Consider the following 16,114-nt stretch of genomic DNA (forward strand, 5'->3'; position numbering starts at 1 on the left):
TACTAGGAAACAGACTATAATCTGTTATTAACACGATAGTTGGTCCCCACCAAACGTGCGGAATAAAAGGGAGAACAATATTCACTAACATTCACATCGCTAGAAGTATACCGGAGTGCTGCGATACGAACCTCAGATGTGTAGCAATGGTCCAGCTCGACTTGAAAAAAGCTTTCGACTGAGTTGCTCACGGCATTCTCCTGGCCATGTTGGAATACATCAATGTGGGTGGAATCATCCGCGATGGTGTCGCTATGGCTTATGCGAAATGTTTTACTCAACTAATAATAAATAAAAGACTGAGCGACAACATAGCGGTCCTATCAGGATTGCGTCAAGGGTGTTTTTTGTCGCCGTTGCTCTTTGCTATCTTTCTCCAGCATCTCTGTTTGAAGATACGTGAAATCCCAAATATCCGTGGATACCACCTAATAAATCAAGAATTAAAAATATGGGCGTACGCAGACGGCACCGCGCTGTTCTGTACCGACCATGAAAGCATTCGCGAGGCACTGAAAAATGCGAGACAATTCTGTAGTAGCACTGGTAGTGCCATAGAGTGGCAAAAAAGCTTAGGATTCTGGCACGGCCAGAGGAGTAGCAGGCGGACAGTCTTCGAATGCATATCGTTCATTGACACCCCAACAAATTACCTTGGAGTGCCTTTGCAATGTTACCACGATACAAAGAAGCAGTGGACAGATCAAGCTGAGAGGGTTCAGGCGCAAACAGCCACGTGGAGAAGCAGACGCCTCTCAATATTTGCGAAGTCAGCAGACTGTAATGTGCTTCTTGTCGCCAAAGTGTTTTATATGTTACATGTATTACGTACAGCCCGGATGAGTGCGCAGGAAATGCACAGAATCTTTGCTGTGTTTATGTGGGGGTCATCGTGGGAGTGTACAAGCCACCTGAATTTGTTTCATTCAGTGAAGAAAGGTGGGCTTGGATTACATAATTTGTTTTTGAAGCAAATAGTTGCCTGATTCATGTTCCTGCGTGATGAAAGTAATGATTTTTGCGATGCGTCATCCAGACGAGGTTGGGTGACGCAATTCCAGATTATATAGTTACATCATGCGCTGCACCAAAATTGTCAGTGAAAGGGTTTAGGTTTGAAATAACGAGTGCTTACCAGATCCTGAGAGCGCATTTTTGCTAGAACATTTGTTTTCTGTCGCAAAAAAGCAATTGTACAGAGATTTGGTTGATGTTATGTGTCCTGTTCTAAGATACAGGGCAATATATGTAGTGGGTAAAGAAAAGAGTGCTTTAAAGACAGTTATACGAATGCCAGTGAAAGCTACCACAAAAACATTTTTCTTCATGCTACACACGGGCACACTTCCTGTGAAAGCGTGGCTAAAAGACAAGGGAACCTTTACCTTGGTGCGTAAACTGCTACATCTACAAGAAACCAGAAACTTTCGATCATATTTTCCTGGACTGCTCCAACTCTGTTTTCCTCTGGAATATTCTGCCGAGGACATTCAAAAAGGAATTCCCATTACCTCCATTCGACATCCTCTTTTTCCCATTCTAAGATACAGGAGGTGTGCCCTACGACATGGTGATGCTACTTTGCATGCACAGTGTGTAGAAAACACGAATGGCTTTTCGAAATCTAGATGTAAATATCAGGCCTGCCAGTGAATACATTAAAGAAAATATTCTGTTCATCAGAGAAGTGTACAAATCCCTTATTGAACCACCAGAGTGATTACCTCTCTTTGAACAATTGGTTGCGATAGAATATTACTAAGTTATACTGTCAACAAGATACACTCGCACATTGCATATTTTAATTTTTCGGCTGGGACCGACACCATCTGTGCCGTCTAATGTCTGTATCGCTATAAACAGGTTTTAAATAAAGAAACAGAACGGCCGAGTGGTCTAAGGCGCCAGACTCACGAGAAATCCTTGCCCCAGTGATACGGGTCGAACAAGCCTTCTGGTCCACGTACGAGGGCGTGGGTTCGAATCCCACTTCTCACATGACTTTTTTACGCCACCGTATGTGCAAATCACTGTTCACCTTTCTTGCGGTTAGCGTGCTGTCAGAATGGCCGAGTGGTCTAAGGCGCCAGACTCAAAGAAAATCCTTACCCCCGTGATATGGGTTGAACGAGGCTTCTGTTCCACGTCCGTGGGCGTGGGTTCGAATCCCACTTCTGACTTCACACTTTTTACGCCACCGTATATGCAAATGACTGTTCACTTGTGGCGCGAGCGCGCTGCCAGAATGGCACAGTCAATCCACTTCCGGCCACAACAGTGAACGGACGTGCGATCATGTGCTCCCGTGTAGACTCAGTTTCCGCGACCCGTGTGAGCCATAGTATCAGGTGTACCGAAAAGCCAGGCGAAGATTTCCAGGTCGTTCTGACTCAGTTTCCATCAGGTTATTCTGTTTTGCACATCGTTTTCTTGCACGAAAATTTAAAATCCAGGCAATATTGAGTGGAGTAATCCGACATAGCCTTGCTCGTCTTTCCCTGTGGCCGGAAGTGGTTGCCCTTGGGACATACGAAATGAATCACGTCTAGGCAGTAACGCTCAAGGATGATGAGGGCAAAAAGATGCTGGCGGCGGAGTCATTCGACGTGAAAGGCCACTAGTGTATGGTGGTTGACCCCCGTGATCAAGGTGTGCGGCTGAAGTTGTACTGGCTTCTTAACGGCGTGCCGGACGAAGATGTGCGGGTCGCCTTAGCGCCTTACGGAGAAGTGACCGAAATGAGCAGAGACAAGTGGAAGGTGCAGGCTGTCAATGACCAAGGATCAATCACTCGATCGGTTACGCTGAGGCTACACGCGGTTGTTTCTGTGGACGACCTGCCACACCAACTACGAGTTGCGGAAGACAAGGCACTCGTTGTCATTCTTGACCGAGCACCACTTTGCCTCCGATGCCGGGGAAAGGGCACATTCGACGGGATTGCCGCGTGCCACGCTGTGGAGCCTGTCGTCGCTATGGCCACAATTACGCACACTGCGTAAGGTCATACGCCAGCGTAATGGGTCTAGGCCGAACGGGCGAAGTGGATCAACACCTAATGGATGCCATGGATGCCGAAGAAGCGAGTAGGGAAGACGGCGGTACGGAAGGCTCTGCGACGCCCCCTGAACATTCTTCTGGTGCCGCACTGGAAGCGACCGATGAAGGCGACAAGCACAGTGCTGCACCAGGAACAAATACAGACACGGCATCAGTAGATGACCACGCTAACGCGGCAAGCAAGTCATCTACAGCTGCGCGAGAGGACGGCTCGGGAGCAACGGACGCCGAGATGACCAAGGCCGGAAACATCGTTTTAAAGCGAGCTCGTGAAACACCTGACAGTACCGCAAATGTTGACTTGTCGACCACCGGAGAACCCCCCACAAAGACGGCGACTGGTCGGCGGCCTACCTTCAAACCAAGACCAAACCTGCCGCCTGAATGCAGGAGCACTCCAACGTCACCTCCCGCGTAGCGGAGGAGACGTTCCGACGCCTTCTACGCTGAGCGCAAACAACCACTGTAGCGACCTGAGTACGACACCTGGTCAAACAACTTTCATGAAATGGCGACTATCTTTAAAACTGGTATCCGCGTTGCGATTTTGAACTAACGGGGACTCTGTTCGCGCAGGAGGCAATGTCAGATTAGTCGCATTTTGTTGGAAAACGACATAAACCTCCTGGCTGTACAAGAAACTAAAATGGAAAGTGAAGAGCAAATGGTTCAAATTTTTTGCTCTAGGTATAACGTGTGCGTTTGTCATGCTGTTGGGCGGTCAGGAGGCTGCGTCTTTTTTATACGTAGTAGTTGCGCGGTTGTTGAAAATGTGTCTACCTGCGATATTGGTCGGCTGGTTGTGTGCCATCTCATTTTTTTCTAAAATTCCTTGGCGCGCTGTGTGTGTTAATGCACCCAACAGATCACAGAAAAGGGTAAGTTTTTTACAAGCAGTTTAAGGGTTTTTGAAAACAGAGAAGAAGAAGTGTTTCAGGAATATTTCAATTGTGTCTGTAGAGCTGAAGATAACACAAAGAGTATGCGCGATAGAAGCGCTGTGCTGTCGAATGCAATGGTGAACGATAGAGAACCGGAAGATATCGGCTATGTAATGACGTGAGAGGGTTAAGTACGGTATACGCACTTTCAAGATCATTCACACACAAGATAAGACAGAATTTATTTGTCGGCAAAGTTAGTACCACTATGCTCAACTTACCAAACTCAACACCTTAGCTTTAGCGATCATTGTCTGGTCAAGGTCAACATTGGGGAAAGACGTAAGGCTGTGAAGTTCAATTGATTTCTATGGAAATTTATTGAAAAGCTGCTGCAAGATGAAATATTTGTCACAAAAAACCCAAGAATGCCTTGCAAATGCTCTTCGTTTGAAGATCGATCGATATGTGTGGTTCAACGTCCCAAAACCACTATATGATTATGAGAGGCGCCGTAGTGGAGGGCTCCGGAAATTTCGACCACCTGGGGTTCTTTAACGTGCACCCAAATCTGAGCACACGGGCCTACAACATTTCCGCCTCCATCGGAAATGCAGCCGCCGCAGCCGGCATTCGAACCCGCGACCTGCGGGTTAGCAGCCGAGTACCTTAGCCACTAGACCACCGCGGCGGGGCCTTTGTTTGGATACCAAAAACTTCATAGCTGTGTGGGAGCAAATTAAGTGTGATATAAAGATGGTTGCGATAGAGAGAGCCTGCGTATTACGTAATTGGGAAAGGCAACAAGAGAGGCAGTTACAAAGCGAACTGGACTACATGTTGAGCGTAGAAAATGAGGTGCCGGAAAATTTTAAAAAAAGAAATAGAGGAGGTGAAAGCAAAGCTAGAATTCGTCAACGAAGAAAGGTACCGCGGAGCAATGATAACATGATGATAAGGGGCGCGAAAAAAACGACACACAACAGAGAAGAAGTACACGGGACGACGCGCTACTTCTTCTCTGTTGTGTGTCGTTTTTTTCGCGCCCCTTATCATCATGAACCAGCACCAACTCGCCCAACTTTTTACTTTACTAAGCAATGATAACAGCTCGCACTGAACGGCTGTGGATGGGCGAAACCCCCACTAAGCGAGTGCTCAGTGAAGAAAAGAAACATGCAGCAAACAACGAGATAACTGCAATTCGATACCGCAATCACATTACCCGGGACCGTGAAAAGATAAACCATGCCTTTGTTGAGTTTTATACAGAACATCCTAGCAACACAATTAATAACCCCGTACGATACAAAGAGGACTTTCTGGCCCTTATGCCGAGATGGAGACACTCTGAGCGGGAGCTACTAGAAGTATAAATTAATGTGGCAGAACTTGAAGCAGCTATAGGTAACCTGAGTAACGGCAAGTCACCAGGGCCAGATTGGCTGGGTGCTGCCATATACAAATGTTTCAAGACAAAAATGGCACTGTTTTTACATTGAGTTATCAAAGAAAGCTATGAGAAAAAGCAAACACCTCATTCTTTTAGGACATCACACGTAGTATTAATCCCCAAAACTGATGACCCCGCAAAGCTACTTTCAGGGGAATCCTACCAACCTGTCAGTTTGAGCAGCACGGACTATAAAATATACATGAAGGTTCTAGAAACACGGCTCCAAAGTGTTGTCACAACCTTGTCGGCCCATATCAGACATGTGGTATTGAGGGCAGAACCATATTCACAAACATACACGTAGCCAGAAGTATCTTAGAATGCTGTGACGCAAAGCACAACCACGTGGCCATGATTCAGCTAGATTAGCATAAAGCGTTTGATAAAGTTGTACATGAAGTTTAGTTTTTACTGCTGGAACATGTGAATGTAGGAAATATCATTGCCGAAAGTGTTAGAATGGTGTATCAAGATTGTACGGCCAATTTGGTAGTCAACAAAGACGTAAGTGCTCCAATCCCTGTGCACTCGAGCGTAAAGCAAGGTTGTGCTTTGTCACCACTCCTTTTTGCACTTTACTTGGAGACATTTTGTTTGCGATTACTTGCAACTCCAAGTATAAGGGGGTATACGAATCTCAGCAGTGAAATTGTAATTTTAACTTATGCTGTTGACGTTGCAGTGTTTTACAGTGACAAAGAAAGTGTGCAATAAGTTGTACGAGTTGTATTGTGCAATAAGTGAGTGGGCTTGTCAGCAGCAGAGAAGGCAACATGCTCAGTAATCCGCTTTGCCTTGCAATACAGGTCTTGGCGATTCTTCTTGGTGAAAGCCCTGCGGTATGCACCGTCTTTCCGGGGCTGGCTCGGGATGATGACGTCACCTCGTCTGGCTGGCCTGGCGAAGCCTGGTTATCATCACCTGTGGACGATCGCTGCTGCATCGAGGAAACAACGCCCCTTCTCATCTTAGCGTCCACGTGGGATCAACGCCGAGTGACGTCGGTTCCCGTGATCGCTTCGGAGCCTTTAAATCCACGGGCAGTCTCATACCATGGCAGTGGGCTTGTCAGCAGCAGAGAAGGCAACATGCTCAGTAATCCGCTTTGCCTTGCAATACAGGTCTTGGCGATTCTTCTTGGTGAAAGCCCTGCGGTATGCACCGTCTTTCCGGGGCTGGCTCGGGATGATGACGTCACCTCGTCTGGCTGGCCTGGCGAAGCCTGGTTATCATCACCTGTGGACGATCGCTGCTGCATCGAGGAAACAACGCCCCTTCTCATCTTAGCGTCCACGTGGGATCAACGCCGAGTGACGTCGGTTCCCGTGATCGCTTCGGAGCCTTTAAATCCACGGGCAGTCTCATACCATGGCAGTGGGCTTGTCAGCAGCAGAGAAGGCAACATGCTCAGTAATCCGCTTTGCCTTGCAATACAGGTTAGTAGGTACTTTCCTGCCCCCTGTTATCGAAGTGATAACCGATTCCTGCTGCTGCTGCCTTGCCCACTGTGTCTTAAACTTCTTTTTGCTTGCGTCACACTGTGATGTGTGGTGCGCGTTCAAAGTGCGCGCCTTCGAAAAGTGCGCGTCACGAAAAAAAAAAAAAAAACAAAAGGAGAAATACCAGAGTGCACGTGCGGTGCTGCTTAAACAAGAATGACGACGTTAAAGAGCGTCAAGCACGAGGATGCGTGGCAGGACGTGAAGTAAACAAAAGGTAAAACATCCAATGGGCAGCGAACACGGAGATTTCAAGGCCCAATGGCTTGACACCACGAAACAGCAGTATCTCCAATGAGAACGAGACAAGTGGGCCAGAGCTGAAGCAGGAGCCTGGGGAGACCAGAGCAAGGGGAATTCGAGGCAGGCAGTGCAAGCGGAAGGTCGTCACCGGACCGGGCGCTGAAGATGGGCCGTTGGGTTCCGGACCCGAGCCTACAGGACTTCCACCGGCCGGGGCCTCCTGCTGTCGGGTTCCCGCTCCAAAGGACCGTGGCCATCCGGTCCTGAACTCCTTTCCAGAGCCTGCGGACTTCGGTTCCGGCAGGCGAGCTACAGCCGTCGGGCTCCGGGCCCGAGCTGTGCGCCCAGCTGCTTGACTAGGTCGACCCTAGTTCCCGGACGCGTCGCCACCAGCCTGCGTTCTCCCGTCTCCGACGTGTCCACGCTCCTCAAGCCGAAACCATCACGATTTGGTAGGGCTTTTCGACGTGTCGCCAGCAGCCAGCGTTCCCTCGTCCTCGTCCAGCCCACGCATTGACGCAGGAGTCACGGCGTTCCGGTTTCTCATCACCGCCGAAAACCAACTTGTGGGTGAGACTGCACCGATACTCTTGCGCTACTCCCATCACTCAGCCCCTTTCGAACGTTAGGTTTAGTTATTGACTTTGAACGTTTTTGTTGGGTGTTTACAGATGTGTTTCGTCATGTCCAGTCAACTGTTTATTAAGTGTTTTGTTTTGTGAGGAATCTTTGCCTTTTTTTCTTTTCAATTAAACTTTTTGTGTGTTTCTTGGAAACCGAACGGCTTTGTCCTTATTAACAAAACTCTCTGAGGCTCAGCCCGGGAGAAAAACAAATCAGCAACAAGAACCTGCATCACAAATTGGCGTCCGCTGCGACAGGACAAAGTCGTTTGTTTTTCCAGTAGATTTTTTGACGCGGTTAACACGATGACGAACACGTGGGAGTTAATTGAGTTGGCGGATAAAATGGGACTGACGGGAGCGGAGTTTAGAGTATGGTACGAGGAGCGGATGGAGAGGGAGCGTGAGCAACGGGCTGCAGAACGAAAGGCGGCGAAGGAAAAGCTTGAATTGGTGCTTAGAGCTAAGAAGGAGGAGCTAGAGCGCGTAACGCGTGAAAATAAAGTGTTGCTAGAGCGTCAGACACGCATACTGAAGCAGCAGCTCCAATTAGAGAGGGTGGACTTCGAGCGGCGACTCGAGCTTGCGATGGCGAAAAGGGGGCAGCTGGCGATGCAGAAGGTCGAGCAAGCGGTGAATGTTTGCTCCGATAGCAGCGTTTGCTGGAGGGAAGTCGATTCCTGCAAGGTTGGCCTCGAGCCTCGCGACAGCCTTACTTCGGAGCGAGAAGCTCAGATAGAGGAAGGCAGAGAGGTGGACAGCCAAGAAGGCAGGAGTCATGAGGAGTTTGTTGAAGCGACGGAAAGCTTCTCTGGCTGGGAACATATTACTTCCGTTAGCTGCTTGGGGACCTCTGAGAGGCCAAGCACCTATGAAGAAGAGCGCCTGGATATGGGCGACCTAGAAGCTGTGGAAAATGTGGTGGAGCAAAGCTTCGATAGCAGGGAACAAAGAAGTTCCATTCAGAATGAGGTGTGTATCAGAACGTCTCAAAGGCCGAGCACATTTCGGGAAGGGGTAGGGCTACCTCTCAATAGCTCCATGGAAGGAGCGCTAGAACGTCATTGGGAAGATGGCAGCGAATGCCATGAAGGCTCTGATATAGTGGCCACTGATTGTTTTGTACCGACAGAGGTAGCAGCAGGCACCACGTCAATGGTCCTAGACCATACGTATATCTCACTCAGAGAGAGAGGGGATTCTAGTTCACAGGATAGCGTAACTGCTATTTGTCCGAGAAAACACGATGGGAGTGCTGAAGCACTCTTCAAAATAAACAGTATCGAATCGGAGGTGGGCTCGATAGTAGGTATGGAGAATGCCAGACAGGGTCTTGAACCTGAGAACGTGATTGGTTTTGAACCTATAATTAAGTCCACTCAAGATGAGCTGTATAATGACCGAGCACAACGGCATCCCTTCTCAAGAATCCAGGAACCTCACACGCTTGTCGGAGCGTTTGGGCTTGCTGAGGGCACCCCGAGCTTGTGTTCATTAGATGGTGAACTAAAAGAAAGCATTTGTGTGAGAGATTGTGGCATTTGGACATTCGTGTCTCAGTGCGTTTCGTGTCGACGCCGACGGCTCGAGACCGCGCCCTGTTCCTCTGTGACCGGTAAGCGTTCATGTGGCCGGCGGGGGCGCAGACACGCGTTTCAGCGAAAGTGCATAAAAGCATGTTTGCCACAGTTACTTTCGAAACGTGCGAGAAGGGCAGTGCGTCTGGTTTGGGACGCGATAACCTGAGTGTAGGGTTAGAAAACCGGTAGCTCTTTCTGGACTTCGACTTTTAGATGCGGACACAAGTAGCTTTGTCCATAGTCGATTTTGTAGTAAAAAGGTTTATTCCGGGTTTCAGAACTTTTAAATGCAATTGGGTGAATCTAAAGTTTAAGTGTGGACATTTGGACGATGTAGCGAACTGTAGCCCGGTGATGTGTTGAACTGCGTGGTGCAAATATGTGGTTTAATTGTGACGTAGTGCAGAACGCGCACTCATCGGCAGTTTTTTTTTTCTAAAAAAAAACTTGAATAAAAGGGGGGCGTATGTGATGTGTGGTGCGCGTTCAAAGTGCGCGCCTTCGAAAAGTGCGCGTCACGAAAAAAAAAAAAAAAACAAAAGGAGAAATACCAGAGTGCACGTGCGGTGCTGCTTAAACAAGAATGACGACGTTAAAGAGCGTCAAGCACGAGGATGCGTGGCAGGACGTGAAGTAAACAAAAGGTAAAACATCCAATGGGCAGCGAACACGGAGATTTCAAGGCCCAATGGCTTGACACCACGAAACAGCAGTATCTCCAATGAGAACGAGACAAGTGGGCCAGAGCTGAAGCAGGAGCCTGGGGAGACCAGAGCAAGGGGAATTCGAGGCAGGCAGTGCAAGCGGAAGGTCGTCACCGGACCGGGCGCTGAAGATGGGCCGTTGGGTTCCGGACCCGAGCCTACAGGACTTCCACCGGCCGGGGCCTCCTGCTGTCGGGTTCCCGCTCCAAAGGACCGTGGCCATCCGGTCCTGAACTCCTTTCCAGAGCCTGCGGACTTCGGTTCCGGCAGGCGAGCTACAGCCGTCGGGCTCCGGGCCCGAGCTGTGCGCCCAGCTGCTTGACTAGGTCGACCCTAGTTCCCGGACGCGTCGCCACCAGCCTGCGTTCTCCCGTCTCCGACGTGTCCACGCTCCTCAAGCCGAAACCATCACGATTTGGTAGGGCTTTTCGACGTGTCGCCAGCAGCCAGCGTTCCCTCGTCCTCGTCCAGCCCACGCATTGACGCAGGAGTCACGGCGTTCCGGTTTCTCATCACCGCCGAAAACCAACTTGTGGGTGAGACTGCACCGATACTCTTGCGCTACTCCCATCACTCAGCCCCTTTCGAACGTTAGGTTTAGTTACTGACTTTGAACGTTTTTGTTGGGTGTTTACAGATGTGTTTCGTCATGTCCAGTCAACTGTTTATTAAGTGTTTTGTTTTGTGAGGAATCTTTGCCTTTTTTTCTTTTCAATTAAACTTTTTGTGTGTTTCTTGGAAACCGAACGGCTTTGTCCTTATTAACAAAACTCTCTGAGGCTCAGCCCGGGAGAAAAACAAATCAGCAACAAGAACCTGCATCACACACACCTATACCTGTTGATCTGTTGGTTTGCGGTGACGTTGAAGCTAATCCTGGTCCCCTTACGGAAAAGGAAATGCTATCTCAGCTTCTCGCTGGCCAAAAAACAATGAAAGCAGCTATTGAGAGCGTACAGGCCAACCAGAAAGATTTAGTTGAAAAATTTGGCACGCTAACAGAACGAGTGGATGCCATTGAGCGTCACATGAATAAATTCTCTGCATTGCCTCAACAAGTGAAAGTACTTGAGGATACTATGACTCAAATGCAGCAAAAATTAGCATTCCTTGAAGGTAAAGTTGATGATTTTGAAAATCGGAGCCGTAGAAATAACCTAATCATTTATGGACTAAAGGAATCCCCTAGGGAAACATCTCAGATGCTCCAAGATAATGCTGAGGAAATCCTCGAAAATACATTAGGTATAAAGGCAATTACTGTTGAAAGATGCCACAGGCTTGGACGCATAGTTGAAAACAAAGACAGACCAGTTATTCTAAAGTTTATTGATTATCGTGAGAAGATGTCTGTTTTGAAGGTTAGGCACAAGTTAAAGGGCTCTGTATTGTCCTTTTCTGAAGATTTTTCATACAGGGTTCGTGAGGCACGCAGAAATCTGTGGAAAAGTTCTGAAAAAGAGAGAGAAAACGGTGCTAAAGTTAAGCTACTCTACAATCGACTGAGTGTGGATGGGAGCTTGTTCAGTTGGGATGAATCGAAAAATGCACGTGTTAAGCTAAAGAAGAATGAAAAATGACGGGATATGTGCAGTGTACCGTCGCTGAAAATACTAAATTTAAACTGTAGAAGTGTTATTAGCAAAACCACAGAATTAGAAGGAACCCTCCTGGCCTATAGTCCCCATATTGCTATCCTAACTGAAACATGGTTGCACGATAACATACTTGATAGTGAATTTGTTCCGCGGGGCTACCGTGTGTACCGTAAAGATCGTGGGAGTAGAGGTGGTGGAGTGGCGATCTTGTTTAGACAGTCATTGCAAATTACAAAAATGCATGACATACGTAACGTCGAGGGCATATTTTGCAAAGCATATTACGGAAAGACCAGGTACGTTATTGGGGCTATTTATCGCCCACCCAATTCCTCCATGGATGTTCTGGATGAACTACACAACTACCTCGCCGCCCATGTGAAACCTGAGGATCGGATTATTCTAGCTGGAGATTTTAATTTGCCTCATGTTAGTTGGTCGTCTTTCTCTTTGCAACAACCTAACTATAAAATTGGTGAAAGAATGATCGATATAGCGTTTTCTTTTGACTTGATGCAAATCGTTGACAAATGCACTCGAATACACGCGAGTTTTTGTTCAATTCTAGACCTTTTTTTCATTAGTGGCTCAATCTCTGCCCAAGCTAGCTGTTCTGTTCTCCCTGGAATATCTGATCATCAGGCTGTGATACTTACGCTTACTAATGTTGTTTTAAAGAAAAATTGCAAGGTGGTCTCGTTCCCAAACTTTTCACGTGCTGATGACACCTCAATATTGGATTTACTAGCATTTGAATTTGATTCTTTTTCGAGTTGCACTGCTGATATTCATTATCTGTGGAAGCGTTTCAAAGACCTTATAAATGAGTGTATTGATAGATTTGTTCCTCGTATTGTAAAAAAATCGAAAGGAAAGAACCCCTGGATTTCTCGGGAAACGTTGCAGTTGCGAAGACGGCTCAAACGTTTAAAAAATCAAAGACGGTGCTCTAAAGACGTAGGTATCCTCCAGCAAAAAATTTCTGAACTTGCTTCTCAAGTGAAAGCAAATGTTGTGTCTGATAAGGAACGCTATTATGGCCAACAACTTCCGAGTCTCATGTCTTCGTCTCCCGAGAGGTTCTGGAGTTTAATTTCGCCTAATACTGTGACTACTGATGTTTTTGTAATTGATGGTGTTGAAACTAGTGATTCATTTGTTATTTCTAACGCTTTCAATGATCATTTTAAATCTGTTTTTACGAGGGATAACGGTGTCCTGGAAACATTTGATGTGGCAAGCCCACCCCTTCCGGATATCATCATAAGTGAAGAGGGAGTTCTTAATCTGCTTTTAAAACTGGATGTTAAGAAATCTTCAGGTCCGGATGGAATACCGAATGAGTTCTTAAAGCGCTACGCACAATGGGTTTCAAAGTACCTAACAATTCTCTTTTCTAAATCTCTGAAAGATGGTCAAGTTCCGGATGACTGGGTAACTGCTAAAGTCAAGCCCTTACATAAGAGTGGAGATCCCCATTCTGTTACTAACTATCGGCCGATCTCATTAATTTCAACTTCCTGTAAACTCATTGAGCATATAATACATAAGCACATTTCAGACTTCCTAGATAAGCACAATATTTTGTCAGATTCACAACACGGATTCAGGAAAGGATTTTCTACTTGTACTCAGCTGGTAACAACAGTACATGATTTTGCGCTATCTATAAATTCCGGAAAACAGGTAGATGCAATTTTTATGGATTTTGCTAAAGCTTTCGATACGGTCTCACACAATAAGTTACTCTTCAAACTTGATTTAATTCTTAAAAATACCCAGCTTCTAAACTGGATTTCTGGTTATCTTTTGAATCGAAAACAATACGTCTCTTTCAATGAGCATTGTTCTCGTACAGTACCGGTTGACTCGGGAGTGCCCCAAGGCTCCGTGCTTGGGCCGCTCTTCTTTTTGTTGTTTATAAATGACATATCACATGATATACCTGTAAAAGTCAAGTTATATGCGGATGACTGCATTCTATACTCGGAAGTTGAAAACCATACCGACCAAATTCATTTAAACGACGCATTTCAAAAGGTCATTCGTTGGTGTGATAAATGGCAGATGTCAGTTAATTTTAAAAAGACTGTTTTCATGAAAATTTCCCACAAACGTACCCCTCTTCATTTTGCATATTCAGCCAATAATGTTTTTTTGCAGGAGGTACAACACTACAAGTACCTTGGTCTTTGGATTTCGAATGACCTAAACTGGACAAGACATATTAATACTGTAATAAGCTCGTGCAATTACAAGCTATTTTATCTTAGACGAGCCCTCAAGCTTTCAACCCCCGCCGTTCGCCTTATTGCTTTTAATGCAATTGTTCAACCTTCTTTAGATTATGCTTCCATAATCTGGTACCCTCACACCAGAAAAAACATTAGCGAAATGGAAAAAATTCAAAAGAGAGCTGTTAGATTTATTTATAACAGTTTCGGCCGCACTTCAATAACACGTTTATTATCAAAAGCCAATCTTTCAACACCTACTCAAAGGAATAAAGTATTAAGATTGAAATTTTTCTTTCAGTTAGTTAAAGGTTATTATAAGTTAGACTTATCACACATACTTAATTTCTCCACGGGATATGCCACAAGACAGAGGCATTCCCTTACAATAACCCCATTCTCCACCCGTAATAACACGTTCAAATATTCATTTTTTCCGAGGACAATCATCGAATGGAATAACCTTAGTAATGAAGTTGTTTCCCAGTCTTCCTTGAATCTTTTTGCTGCGCAGCTCCAGCAGTGAGTGTCTGATATGTGATCCTGCTTTTTATTTCTATCACTGTAGCAATTTCCCACTCGTGACCAACTTGAATATAGTGCTGATTTCATTATATGCCCTTATGACTGTTCATTGCAAACCATTGTCTTTTTGTGTACATACCTCACCTGTTTTATATTTACTTGTTTGCCGATTTGTTAATTTAGCAAATGTGTATCCACCCTGCTAAAACCCTATGTTAGGGTTGCAGTATTCATAAATAAATAAATAAATAAATAAATAGTTAGAGAATTTTGTGCAGCAACGGGTAGTGCAATTAGTAGGCCGAAATGTCTGGGATTTTGGCATGGTCAGTGGTAAAGCACACCAGAAGTGTATTGTAACATGAATTGGAAAATGGTGCCGGGAAACTACCTCGGTGTGCCTTTGGATCATTACCGCAATGCTACTGAGAATTGGTATAAGCAAAAATAAACGCATTAGAAGTTGTACTGATAAGTGGGGTGGCTGCAATTTTTCAATGTTCGCCAGAGCGTCCATGTGCAACGTATTTTTGGTTGCAAAAGTGTTCTATGTATTACAGGTGTTAACCATGACTCGTACTTCATGCCAAAAAAATGCACCGAGTATTTGCGACCTTTATATGGAGATCGCCGTGGGAGCGCACGAGCCGGTGCAATCTATTTCATAGGCTAAAATATGGTGGCCTGGGGCTTTTACATTTTTTTTCAAGCAGTTGGTAAGCAGATTCATGTTTGCTCGAGAGAGACTGATTTTTTGAGAACAGTGATCCAAGCAAGACTGCAGGACCCCTTACCTGATTTTGTCGTGTCATCTTTTTCTTTCGAAGATGGACCACTCAGTCCTTACTTGTGAGAAGTAGCTACGGCAACACGCCTGCTCAAGAAAAGATTTTTGTATGAACACTTGTCCGGCGTGCCCAAAAAGAAACTGTATCGAGACCTTCTTGATGTCTTCTTACCAGTGCCCATCTATCGAGCTCCGTACAGGCTAGGTTTTGAGCGTGACGTGTTAAAGCGTGTTAAAAGAATGCCGGTCAGACCCTCTGTCAAAACATCCTTCTTTTAAAAGCATACCGGCACTCACCCGGTACTGCCATGGCTAAAAGCTAAAGGTCTTTCTTTTTGTATCATGATCCGTCAACTGTATAATCTGCGGCAAACCGGAAACAATAAACACATCTTTCTTGATTGCAATAATGCTGTTTTCTTGTGCTAAATACTACAACGGACTCTAAAAAAGATCTACCTACAAACGCTTTCGGAATTTGTTTTCTTCCGTGTGCAGCCGCAGGAGAATTGCCGAGTGACTAGTTAATGTTGCTTTGCATGCATAGTATGTGGAAGACAAGAATCGACGTTCGACATAATCGTATAGATGCTCATTCAGCAAGAGACTATTATGTTGAGAGTATGCTGTATACACCAGACATGTATGAAGTGCAGCCTGAGCCCCCCGAGTGGTTACCTGTACTCGACCAATTGGCTTTTGTGAAGCCTTTTTAACCAATTGCACTGGCTTAGCTGATGGTGGTGTTTTATTAAGTGTATGTACTTTGTGCGTAATCCTTTCGCTTGTGGTTGTTAAAAAGCAATAAATAAAAAAGTCAGAATGGCCGAGAGGTTTACGGCGCCAGACTCAGGGGAACTCCTTGCCCAGCAATGCAGGTTGATCGAGACTTCGTATCCACGTATGTGGGCGTGGGTTCGAATC

The 16,114-nt window shown here is 46.0% G+C and overlaps 1 non-coding gene across 1 annotated transcript; it reads left to right on the top strand.

The window, feature by feature from the left end:
• Window positions 1-2,059: 2,059 nt before the first annotated feature.
• TRNAL-CAA (transfer RNA leucine (anticodon CAA)) lies at window positions 2,060-2,180 on the top strand. The gene is made up of 2 exons: window positions 2,060-2,097; window positions 2,135-2,180. It is a non-coding gene; the product is annotated as a tRNA-Leu (tRNA).
• Window positions 2,181-16,114: the final 13,934 nt, after the last annotated feature.

This window comes from Rhipicephalus microplus, chromosome 2 (assembly GCF_043290135.1).
Source record: "Rhipicephalus microplus isolate Deutch F79 chromosome 2, USDA_Rmic, whole genome shotgun sequence".
Taxonomy (NCBI): Eukaryota; Metazoa; Arthropoda; class Arachnida; order Ixodida; family Ixodidae; genus Rhipicephalus; species Rhipicephalus microplus.